Below are 13,414 nucleotides of genomic sequence, written 5' to 3'. Positions count from 1 at the left end.
AATTGTTCAAAACTAACGGTGTGTTAAACACATTCTCTCAAGTTCACGGACGCCTTGTTTCGAGACGTATCATATAACACAAACCATAACGACATTATACAATTCAACCTTGGCCACAAAGGAGGCCATTAAGCAATCAGTGCGAGATTTGTTCTCTAGTGGATATAATAACATTTAGTCTTTAAACAGAACTTCATCTACTAAATGTTATAACTTCATTTTCTTCAGTATTTTTTTCTAAGTCTATGTAATTTAATGTGATTTCCGTTATACATGTCTTGTTTTTCCTTTGTTTTGAGATTCCATATGCCTTGAAATCGGTTTCAGCCCCAAAGAGTTTGTATATTCATTTTTTGTTTTGTAATATGTTCGCGTATTGCATAGCCATAGTCATATGCGTTTACCAGAGGATTTGCCGTTCAGCCACTGCAGTATTTAGTTTAATCTCTTCCTAAGTATACACACCTGGGTTTGATTCATTCTCCCAGCGCATTTGAGTTTGATTGGTGGTTATTATACCGGACGTATGAGGTTTACTGCAATTTTCTCCCACAGCATAAGATCGCACTAACAATAGGTGTATTTTAGTAAAGAAGTAAACATGTTTCTTGCTGGGCATTGCAGCAAAGTTTGTCCCAAATGGCTTAGTCTTATGATATGAATTAAGTTTGTATGCTGGGATCTCATTAAATTCTTAGTACAAACGTAGAAAGTGGTTTTCAACTGGTCACGTTTTTATAGATTTGTCATTTACTCATTTGTACACAAAAAACGTTCACTAAATCGTACATGTGTATGAATAATATATTGATATCCAACAATATTATAATAATAATATAATATTGAAAGCTAAATAAAAATTCGTATACAGTTTGGTAAGTAAGTTCACGTGGTTTGACATCGGTCTTTCTACTACGTTCAATGTAATCAATCATAACGCCCACGTGACAAAAACGTTCACTGGTTTCTGTCAGATAAAAATGATAAGAGAACAATTCAACCAATTAACAGTAGTGCCAGTATATAAGGCGTAAACAATGTCCGCTCAACGCAATAGTGGCGGCGTGTTGTGGTATTTTTTAAATGTCTCATATATAGCACAATGTCGAACATAATAATAGCTTAAACCACGTGATTTAATTATCTCAGACTTAATGAGTAATAAGCTACACATAAGCTTTTGCATACCGTAGATATTGACAATCACGTCGACTAAGCAGGGGCCTGGTTTTGTCAAATAGTTTCTATTCGCGCTCCCAGACTCCTCAGTTTATTAATAACCCAACTACAACAAAACCGAATAGGATCGTACATTTCTTTCACCTATAAGGTTACGGATAATTTATTCAGAAATCCAAATGAATACATGCTCTTGTACTGTATTCTTAAGGTAACTAAAATGCTCAGTTGTTCCTTATAAAAAGGACAATGATGATGAACACTGTCTAATCAGTAATTTATTTTGATTTATAATATTTGGGTACTGCCTTTTACCTTGAAAAAAAATGTATCCATGAATACATTGTAGATGTTGATAATATAATGCCCGGTAAATAAATACTTACAAGTGTTCATAACAAGTAATAATCGCCGCTAGATTCCGAATTATTTTGCTGTTCTCACAAGCGCCAATTCGTGAAGAGACAGATAGACAGACAGGCGGACACCGGAAAGAAATAACAACTCATTGTTATACCATTTTACAATATTATTTGAAAATTGTTTTCTCCATGACGTGTCCCTAGTCAACTTTGTTGTTTAACTTGACACTGCGTCCTTCAATGTTCAGTCACCCGATAGTATGGTTGTAGAAACGTTTGCGACTCTGAATTCGAAATCAGGCGATAATAACCCCAAAGAGTTCGGATAGATCTTGGTTGTGTCTTCTTGTATTTACAACGTTTTGAAAGTTCCGAATTCCACGTTTACGGTGGTGGAAGCACAGTTCATGTTAGTTTTGAAGGGTTAATTTGCTGTTGGACTAATCTTAACAATTAGGTAGTCGTTTTATTGAATGATACGATTGAGTGAATTGCGTTTGTTTGCAGTCTCCATTTGATAGCTGCTGATGCTCCTTTTGCGTTAAAAGTTAGCTGCACCAGCACCAGCAAAAGACGATGAAACGAGTTTTCTTATAATAATCAAAATTTCATTCTTCTGTGAGGGGAGGTGAGGTGATCGTTTTCACAAATTCAAAAACAATTGGTTAATGCTGAAACGTTTGCCATTTTAGGCTTTTTTATACAATTATTCTTTTAACGGCGTTTGTCAGAATATTTATATAAGTTAAAATTGCGCACAAACATTTACTGACAGATTTAAGAAACGGCTGTCGACATAAGGGCGGAATATAAAAATCCGAGTCCCTTAAAATATAACAATGTCATTCATTAATATAGGCAACAGCAACATCACTTAACCATGTTTACCCGATTTACTTCTACTTCTGATAAGCATTTCTTCTAAATAAAAGATTTTTTTAGAAGACTTAACTTCATGTATTTCTCTTTCCTGTTGTTTATTAGTACAATTTCCTATTTGAACCAATATTAATTGAGGAAGTATCGCTTTCAATAGATCTTATTCGATAACGTCTTTTTCTTTAATTACAAAAAACTCGGTGAGCTGTAACATCTGATTAAACGGTTCTTGTTTTTTTGCTTTATACAAACGCATCGTCCATTGTTAAAAAAATAACTTATAGAAAGCATTGAAGTTGAGTATGTCGGGCAAGGTTAATTCATTGGTATTACGCAGTAGATTTAAATTGTATACGAGTTAAGCATTTTAGTAATATTGGCTGTAATAGGGCATTAACGTTAATGCTGAGATGTAGCCCATTACCAAAACGTGAATTGATTTTGAAGAGTATTTATCTGTCTTGTTTTAAGGGAAAGTCAGTGTTCTTACCAGGTCAAAATCTAACCGCGTCTTAAATGTGAATGAAATCGCAGAAATGCTACATTTCTTCTGTTTAATATAAAATGTGTTAAGTGGTGACATATTGGATACAAAATGAACACGCCTTGTCTGATTTCTGTTGTTGCGTTCATCCTGCTTAATCACGTCGAATGTGAGTACAATGACTTTGAGATACTAAATAACTACACTATCAACTAAAAATAATACTTATACTGAAAACAATGATTATACAAATACTTGTAATACAAGAAGAAGTCATAAGACTGTAGTAATAGTAACTATTATTATTATTATTATCATAAAAATAATAAAAATTTGTATATACTACTACTTCTACTGCTACTACTACTACTACTACTACTACTACTACTACTACTACTACTACTACTACTACTACTACTACTACTACTACTACTACTACTACTACTACTACTACTACTACTACTACTTCTACTACTACTACTACTACTACTACTACTACTACTACTACTACTACTACTACTACTACTACTTCTACTACTACTACTACTACTAGTTCTACTACTACTACTAGTACTACTACTACTACTACTACTACTACTACTACTACTACTGATAATAATTATAACAATAACAATAACAATAATAATAATAATAATAAAAATAATAATAATAATAATAATAATAATAATAATAATAATAATAATAATAATAATAATGATAACAATAATAATTATTATTATAATTATATATATTATGGTAATAATAATACTAATATTAATAGTAATAATAATAATAAAAAGAAGAAGAAGAATTATAATAATTATAAGATGAATAATAATAATAACAATAATAATAATAATAATAATAATAATAATAATAATAATAATAATATAATAATAATAATAATCCTAATCCTAATAATAATAATAATAATAATAATGAAAACCCTAATAACAATAATAATAATTATAATAATAATTATTATTATAATAATATTAATTATTATTATTATTATTATTATTATTATTATTATTATTATTATTAATTATTTTTTTATTATTATTATTATTATTATTATTATTTATTATTATTATTATTATTATTATTATTGTTATTGGTAATGATAATAGTAAATATACTTAATTCAGATGTCAAATAAATGCTTTTTTTGTTTTAACATATCCCAACCTAAATATTTACTCGTTTTGATGCGGGGAACTCAAACGATTAACGATAGCCTAAATATAACATGTGTCCTAGGTGCATTGTACCTGGGTTGTTTTGAGGATCCAGCAGATCCGCGTCCCTTACCTACGTTGGCCTTCAGACGCCCAAATAATACGCCTGACATTTGTATCAGTGCATGTATTTCATATATATATGCCGCCGTGGAGGTAAGACTTTTGATTCCTTTTTCTGAAGGGATTTGAATCATATGTGACGTGTATCATGGAAGCCAAGACCATGATGAGTGCGTCCTAAAAGTTAAACGTAATGTGCAGTTTATCAATTTGAGTAAATGTGTTCCATTCCCGAGCAGGGTGAAAATTGCAAGTTTAGAGTCCTATATACATTTATAACCATACACGACCGAGTTTGAAACCACTTTCAATGGCAAATACGTAAAAAAGTATTTTGATCGATTTTTTTCTTTGTTAAAGGAGTATGTGTTATTTTTAATGGTAACTTGATTTTGCATGTCGGTATTTGCAATAAAGGTATTTTTATCGGCGAATTAGTCCATATATGTGCATTTTAATGTCATGATAGATGAGAGTCGATTATTTGGATTAATTTTAAATTTTTGCAACAGACACATATATTTTCGATCAGTTATATTAGTGTTATATCGACAGAAAATGTTTTGTATTCAATAACATTACATTAATTATAATCCGGATTGAGCTATCGTTACGTATTTTCCTCTAATTGTAATTCTATCTGAACGCACCTGTAGCGAATGTACTGTTCATATTAATTAGAAAAGGCATTTATAGAATTATAAAATACATGAACATGTAGTCGATATATGCACGTCAAAAACATCTGAGGTCTGCATGCACTTCCGGTTCTGAGTTCTAGTCCAGAGGAAAGCATGTTTCATCAGTATACCAAGCATGTGCGACATATAATGCAACACGTAAATGCTAAACTTACACGAATAAGCAAACATGTATTGTTTAATGAAATAGTTTTTGTCGGATCAGCACATTTTCTTTTGATCATTTACAATGTGTTTTATATATATTTGACAGATACGCATACATAAAAATGCATATATAACAAAAACAGCTAAATTGTTAGTTTGTTAAACAATTTAACACTTACCGTTATATGTATTTATAATAAACAGCGAGGTAGAATGAAGGAATTCATTTGGAAGAAAATGCGTATTGCTTATTTTATATTTACTATCTGCTATATTCGTGTATTACTATTATTAGCAGCATAAGTATTTTTGTATTCGATTTATTTTTAAACAATCATATATGTAGTATTAATTGTGATGTTTAAGCGGTATCCAATACAAATGCGGAATAACAATAGTTTTCTGAGGTCTCTAAATATTTTATTGTACATAGCCTATAAAATACTTAATTCAATATATATTAAAAATTGATTGCTAATATGGTTATATCCTAATTAAAAAAAAACGAACAAAAACACACTCTCTCTAAAAGTATTTAGTACATGCCGTATTTAGAAAATATTCAGAAAAGGTAACTTTTTATAAAATTAAAAATGTACATATGTTTTCAAATGAATTAAAGAAGATGTAACGGGACAGTTTTAGTCTTGTAGAATAACTTAAATGTCAGTAATTACAGGATGTCCCTTAAATTGCACACGCATTATTGGTAACGTGTTGAGCAAACTGTATTGATAAATGCCTAATGTGTGTGTTATTTCATGCGTGCTTAAGAGTATATGCGAATCGAACAATATGCTGTGCGATTGTATATATGTTTCTTAATATCTTCAACCTATTATTATTGTGAATAGATTTTTGTATTAATGCAAATAGGGGATGTGCGTCATTTAAATTGAAGAAACACGGCAAATATACCTCTTTAATACATATGTTACAACATATACACATGGCATTTATTGGTGCTTGAGTACAGATGTTGTTGAAATTGTTTCTTGGCGAATACTATTTAAGAACACGTATCTGTCGGAAAGGGCAATGTCATACTTTTTTTGGAAACAAATGTCGACCTTATCAACAGTAACAGGACTTAACTATAAAATGCCTAGTAAGAATTGTTTGGTGTCATCTATTTTACAATTAACTTACAGTACGGCGAGGAGTGTTTCTGTGGAAACGACCTGCTTGCAGTTGCAAAGCCCGAATCGGACTGTGATATGCCCTGCGCCGGTGACAACAGTCTCATATGTGGTGGATCGAACAAAATGAACGTATACTACACTCAAGGTAAAGAGAAAATTGTGTTTCAGAATTCTCATTATTTAAGCTATGTATATCATTGTATGTAACGCTTACACCTGATTAGTATAAGCCAACACCTCTGAATGCACAAATTCAAAAAGCAACCCCTCCACCATAATTCATATACTTTCCGTAAAAAACTTTTTGCTAAATACAGTGCAATTTAAAGCAGTTTCAGGTATACATGTATAACTATGACTTGTTGTTATATGAAGTTTATTGCACGGTCATGTTAGTAGTTTAAATCATATGATATAATCATCTGTAGATGACAGAAGTTCAACGGAAATAACGAACAGTCCAAGTGTTACAAGTCTTCATGCAAACAATGACGACGAAATTCTTATATGGACAATAACAGCTAAGTGTTTATATATTGCAAGCGACGGCCATCATAGATACAGCGACGTTTGTAACTCATGTTGGACAAATAACGATGGATTATTTCGAACACAAGGTAAGTATGCGTTAATCGTATACAAACCACACGTGTAGATATTTCATATTGGGACGTAATCAAATTTGTTTATACATGTTTATTGGCTTGCAAATTTGTTTATTGGTTTATTGGTCGAGTGGGCAATTTAAAAATAGATAATTTTCTACTCTCTCGCATGAAGATTCCAACTTTATTTGCGTAGTTTTTTTTCTTTTGGAGACAACTTGTGATTCAGTCTCTAGATTAAGATATACTAGTAGATCAACAGGAATAATTTCCCCTTGTGTTTCGGAACTTATAGGGGCCTTTTCACAGATTTTGGCATGTATTGACGTTTGTCATTAAATGCTTTATATTGATAAATGTAAACATTGGATCTAAAAAACTCCAGTAAAAATCAAGAATAAAATGTAAAAAAGGAAAAAAGGAACCCTCAACAAGACTCGAACCACTGATTCCTGGAGTCCTGGAGTAAAAGTCTACCAATTAGACCACTGTACCATACATGCTCACAAAATGAAGGATGTATTTTATACTTTATATATGCAATCCTCGTAGTTTCACAAAATATAACGACAACAACAGAACTCTCGAAATTATTCAATCGTTTCGCATTGCAACGCTTTATAATGTTCAGGTTTTTCAATCGTCAAAAGATGCATATATAGGCTTTTTTAGAGAATGGTAAAGGTTCGGTATTACTGTTTCCTCACAAATATCATAACTAAAGCGAAAATTTGCGAATCTGAAACAACTTTTTTTAATTTTGTCAATTTACCAAAACGTGAAAAGGCCCCTTTAATTTTGCTGATAATTGTAGTTGCGCATACCACGCATGCGAACCATAGTGTGACCCTGTTAGATGATCTTATATTTAACATAAAAATGATGGTTGCTCATGTTGCGAAGGGCAATTTTTATCGTAATTTCATTTTTCAAATAATAAAAAAAAATTAAATGCTCAGATTTTTCAGCAAACATACACAAATATATGTATCTTGTTCAGAGAAAACTGGCCATACTGCATGTGCGTAAAGTGTCGTCCCAGATTAGACTGTGCAGTCCGCACAGGCTAATCAGGGACGACACTTTCCGCTTAAACTAGATTTTCGGTAAAAAGGGACTTCCTTTAAACGGAAAATACCATTTAAGCGAAAAGTGTCGTCCCTGATTAGCCTGTGCGGACTGCACAGGCTAATCTGGGACGACACTTTACGCACATGCATTTAGCCCAATTTTCTCAGAACAAGACACATATAATGCAACCTTTAACAATAAATTACATTAATGGTATCAAACATGTGAATGATTGCAAAAATACGTATTTGACACGTCAATTGTGTTCGATAAAACATAGCATCCAACAAATTGTTCCGAATTTAAGAGGAATAATATTTATATAGCTTAAAGATTGTAAACATGTATGACAATCAAAATAAAAAATTCCCCGAATGTATATCGTTTAGAAAGAATCGCGTTTAATATACATGCAGTTTAAAGCATCACATTTTAACCCTTAAAGCGCTGGAGCTGAATTTTAAAGGCCTTTGCAAACAGTTTGGATCCAGATGAGACGCCACAGAACGTGGCGTCTCATCTGGATCCAAACTGTTTGCTATTCTGATAGTATTCTTTGAAAAAAATTCGAAGAAAATGCTAATTTAAGAAATTCAGCAGACGACATTTGAGCAGACGACAAATTTCCCAGCATGCAAAGGGTTAAAGAAAGTACTTTTAAATATTACTTAGAAAATAATGTCTACAAGAGGAAGTGTACCCGGTGTACCACGTGCGACATCAATGACGCTTGTCCTGCTGGCGGAGAAACCATTGAATACACAGTGTCCTGTAATATGTATTTATCTGAGTTTGGCGTGGATACTGAAACGGCAAACGCAACTAGCAGGATAACCTTCGATGAAGATACTGACCCTCCGTTCGCCTTTCGATGTGAGTATATATTTGTGTTCGTTTTTTTTGTAGCTATGCAGTGAAAGTGCGGACGACTACATTTATTTATATAGTTTAAGTTTCACTGGATTACTTTTGTATTGTTATTGGTCTGTAAAGGATACATGAATGTACGTAATCTGAAGATAAAATCAATGTTTAATTAACAGGCAGTAATTTTGTATGTTTGTTTGTTTCAACGAAATTTGTGAAATGTGTGCTTTCTCATTTAGCCGATGTTATACATGTCGGAACAAGTATAACAATAGGAAATACTAATTTACTCGTCAGTCGCATCTTTTCGGACCCAGTGAACCACTCTTTGGTACAAAGAGAATATGATACATGTACGTTCAGCAAAGAGACAAACAATCTACCATGGTTAACTATTGATGGTGGTAAGGAATGTTTTTCGTACATGTTATTTTTCTTTTTCTTGGACTGATACTTTTGGAAAGCGCATTAAAGATACTTTTTAACTATTTTCTTACTCTTGAAGAGTTTTATTAAATGCATTTTCCTACCAATTTTGAATTGTTGGGATCTTGTAAAATTATTATAATAGCACGACAAAAAGTTGAACACAATTGTTTGTCATTTGTCGTCACCGGCTTTCGAAAACGGATCCAGGAGGAGTAAAATCGAACGCGCATCCGCTACACCATTTTCTATTAGTTTTATTATTTATGTTTAATATTTTTTAAATAATAAAATAATATGTTAGTAGTACACATATTTTCTGTTCTGTATGAATTTATGTCATTCAATTGATGACAATCCATAAATGAACCGATATTTCTTGCATAATTATGTATTAATCAGGGTTGCTATTTGGCATGTTTAAATGAATGACACACATGTACATTATTTTTTTAATCGATCAGTTTGCAATATTGTAAACACATTCCTGAATACAGATTTACGATTTGTCCTGGCACACGTTTGCCGTATCGTAGTAATATTAGCAATTGAAAACAACTGTATTAATTATTTTGAATTACAAAACTCTTTATGATTAACATATTATCTTGACTTACGTAGTGGTGTATTGAATTTTACTACAGCTACCGACACCACGGTAGACATCCGAGTATCAAGCACTGTGTCGCATAGCGCAGGCACACACACTGAAACATTTTGTGCAACTAATCGTAGAGGACTGGAAAACTGTAAAGATCTGACGGTGACTGTGTGTGAGTTCGATGTTGTTTTCTTTTATTCGTCATTGCCATATGCTGTGAAATCCCTTCCAAATTAAATGCATTCACATAATTTATAGTGGACCTAGATTTAATACATATACTCAAATACATGAGATAAAATATTCATTAATATTTACCCAAGCGGTTCATCAGAAACACATCACGCCATGGTCTTATTTTTTTAATGCACACATGCATTAAAACATTATTTAACAATATGTGCCACACATGCGGAAATATGTTTTCATAAAATCACTTAAAACGTAAGTATTTACATGGTCAACCTGTATTTCTTTGGAGTAGGTTAAACGATTTTTGTTCACAGACGACAGCGCTGTGACCGACACAGGTTCGACAATCTCCTCGTTGCACGTGAACACAGACAACCAGAAGACGTTGATGACGATCGACGGCATGTGTGACATCACATTTGCATGTTCTGATGACGCAGCGTTCACGTGTTCAGACAGGGTGAAATGTGACTCATGCACAACTGATAATGATTGGATTGGGACAAATGGTGAGAACATTACAGTGTATAATACCTTAACGCTGATATTGGCCTTATGCAAAGTGCCTGTTTTATTTGTTATGTCAGCTCAGTAAGCATTTATATCACTCAATGTTTTGAGATGTTAATTATAACTCATGATCAACTGTGGTAAAATAAATCAATTCAACAAATAAACAATTTAAAACAAAGTCGTAGCGATTGGTTTCGTTAAAAATGTGGGATTAATGTCAGGTCAGTAAACGTGTATATCACTCCATGTTTTGATATATTAATTATAACTCATGATCAACGGTGTCCTCATTTTTGGTAAAATAAATTATATTCAACAAAATAAACAATTTGAGTCCTAGCGATTGGTTTCGTTAAAATTAGGGGATTAATGAATGGAATGATAAACAAGAAACAGAAATCTGCCCAATCGGTTTTTAATATAACAGGGTAGGAAAGAACAAAACAAATCCAAGCATGGCCTTATATATAACAAAAACGATGTGGCTTAAACATGTTATTCTCTGTGCATCCGTATTAAATGTGAAGATAAAAAGACGTTTTGAGACCTTTAAAAAGATACACATTATTAACTTGAGTTAATTAATACAGTCCATTAGGTTTTTGGTATTGAACATGCAGCTCTTCAAAAAAAAATAATTTTTTTTAAGGAGTTACAATTTACAAAAAGGCATGCCTGGACCCGGGTTGTAATCCCTGTAACTCAACTCGGTATTGCGCTGACAAAGGTGACTCGCTGATGTTCACGGTGACGTGCCATACGAGCCATTCAGGGTACACAAGCGGAACGCTGCAGATCATCGGATCTCTAACGTTTACAGAAGATATTGATCCACCTTTCTTATTTCAATGTAATTTGATCTTACATAAAAAACGTTAAATGTGATTTCAAGTTAAATAAGACATTAAAAATGAGTTGGTATTTTGTGCAAGCTGTCTTTGTTGCATCAATTGTTACGATTCAGTCGTGAAAATAACAGGCTCTATTGCCAGTATTCATTGTTGCCTTGTACATTTTATTAGTATCATGGCTTGAGATTGAAACATACTTTAATACATGAATTATATGAAGAACCTATTAAAGTGCATGTTACTTTGCGATAGTGGGCAACGCAATCGAGATCGGGAAGAGTATACCAGGTACAAGTCAAAAGGTGAACAAGGTGAACTCAAATCCCAGCGAGTCCGACGATGACAATGATAAGGCGCGATTTTATATCGGTACTTCCAACGATATGCCAGACTGGCTTGACATCGACGCAGGTAAAACATGAATACAACTTGATCGTTGCGCTAAAAACTATCTAAGCTATAGTACACTAAGTGCGTTGTAAATGTGATTAAACTTAAAACACGCATTTTTACTCAGTCGAGGACAAACACAGGCATCCACATTTAAATAGGTACAAACATACATGTTATTAAACCTAAGATGAATTGCCTGAAATTGTTGACTTAGAATACGAGCAATTACGTCACAACGTATGCAATCCAACTGCGGAATACTGATTTGAACAACAAGATTAATTCAGACAAAACAACGATAATAAACGGACCATAAAAATTACTACTGTTTATTAACTAATGTCTATACATATTTATTGAATGACGTCTACAAAAACCAAGTGCAACAAGTTTAAAGATCTGTAAATATTCTAAAATTCTATTAGCTGTCATTTATGCTGTTATTGTGGTGCTGTTACTTGTATTCAATATGACGTTTTCCAATTTTTATCATATCAAGTGTATCAATAACACATATATTAATTAAATGTTGCCCTGCCATGCAAGCTGGTTTCTCACAAAAACACAGCACACGAATGTATTTTATGTGATTTTTTATCGACGCGGTTACTGGATCCATCACAAGACATTCAAGCGGTGGTGTATCGTCATTGAATGTTTTTATTGTTTGATACCTCGTCGTTGCTGTTCAATAGGCCTTTCTACGGCACATTTTTTAATGTAAATAAAAAATGGATTCTTTGTTAAACCGTTCCAGGCGATGGTTACATCATAGTAAAGGCGCCTCTTGTCACGATATCTTCGGAACTACTACATGTACAAATATGTGTGGAAAATCGAAGACTATATTTTACATGCGAAGTATTAGATATAACCATATGTGAGTGTTAAATTTAATTTGGTTTACACGTACGTGACAACCTATATGTATTTGTAAATTTTCGAGAAAACAATTCTGTCGTTTAAACAATGTTTCATGTCCAATCGGAAATGTAATTGTACATTTGCACCACTGTTTGACCTCTTTTAGATCACACAAAGTTCACAAGCACACCTAGTTTGAGTCGGCTTCATGCAAACACTGACAGCGAGAAGCTGATATGGACTGTCACGGCGACAATTGACATTACGTATACGTGTTATGACATCTACACCTGCGCAGAATCGCATAAAAGTGACAAGTGTTCAGTGACAAACACACCTGACTTGTATTATGGAACTCAGTCAGGTACCGGAATTAAAATCTAGATTTTTGTTTAACTGTTTTGTACAATACAGGCAAACCATTTTAAAAAAGGAAAAAAAATACTAGTGTAAAACAAGGGACATGGAGATCTTTATTCCACCAAAATGTCTTTTGTTTTAAAAAATACAACAAGAATTGCAAATACAATACTAGTATTACAAAAACAATACTAATATTATAGGTATCTATTACACTATTTTTAAATGTTCCAGGTACCGATTTTTACGTCACAAAAAGGGAATGTAATAACAAATTATGCAAGTCCTGTTCCATCACAAACTTCTGCACCAACGAAAAAGAAACGTATTCTTACTTAGTTGACTGTGAAAAGGACAACACGAATTCATGGCAGGACTTCACAACAGGACATGCTGTCGACACCAAATCTGTGTTTTTCTATGCTGATGTCTCCCCGCCTTTTCAATTCAGGTGTAAGTAAAGGGAGTAAATAATA

General features: G+C 32.8%; 1 long non-coding RNA gene across 1 annotated transcript; it reads left to right on the top strand.

Moving 5' to 3' along the window:
• The first annotated feature begins 8,573 nt into the window (after window positions 1-8,573).
• On the top strand, window positions 8,574-9,931 carry LOC127853997 (uncharacterized). The gene is made up of 3 exons (XR_008036869.1): window positions 8,574-8,744; window positions 8,978-9,142; window positions 9,809-9,931. It is a non-coding gene; the product is annotated as an uncharacterized LOC127853997 (long non-coding RNA).
• Window positions 9,932-13,414: the final 3,483 nt, after the last annotated feature.

This window comes from Dreissena polymorpha, chromosome 12 (genome assembly GCF_020536995.1).
Source record: "Dreissena polymorpha isolate Duluth1 chromosome 12, UMN_Dpol_1.0, whole genome shotgun sequence".
Lineage (NCBI taxonomy): Eukaryota > Metazoa > Mollusca > Bivalvia > Myida > Dreissenidae > Dreissena > Dreissena polymorpha.
The sequence above is the reverse complement of the archived record's forward strand: the minus strand, read 5'-3'. Positions and strand labels throughout refer to the sequence as shown.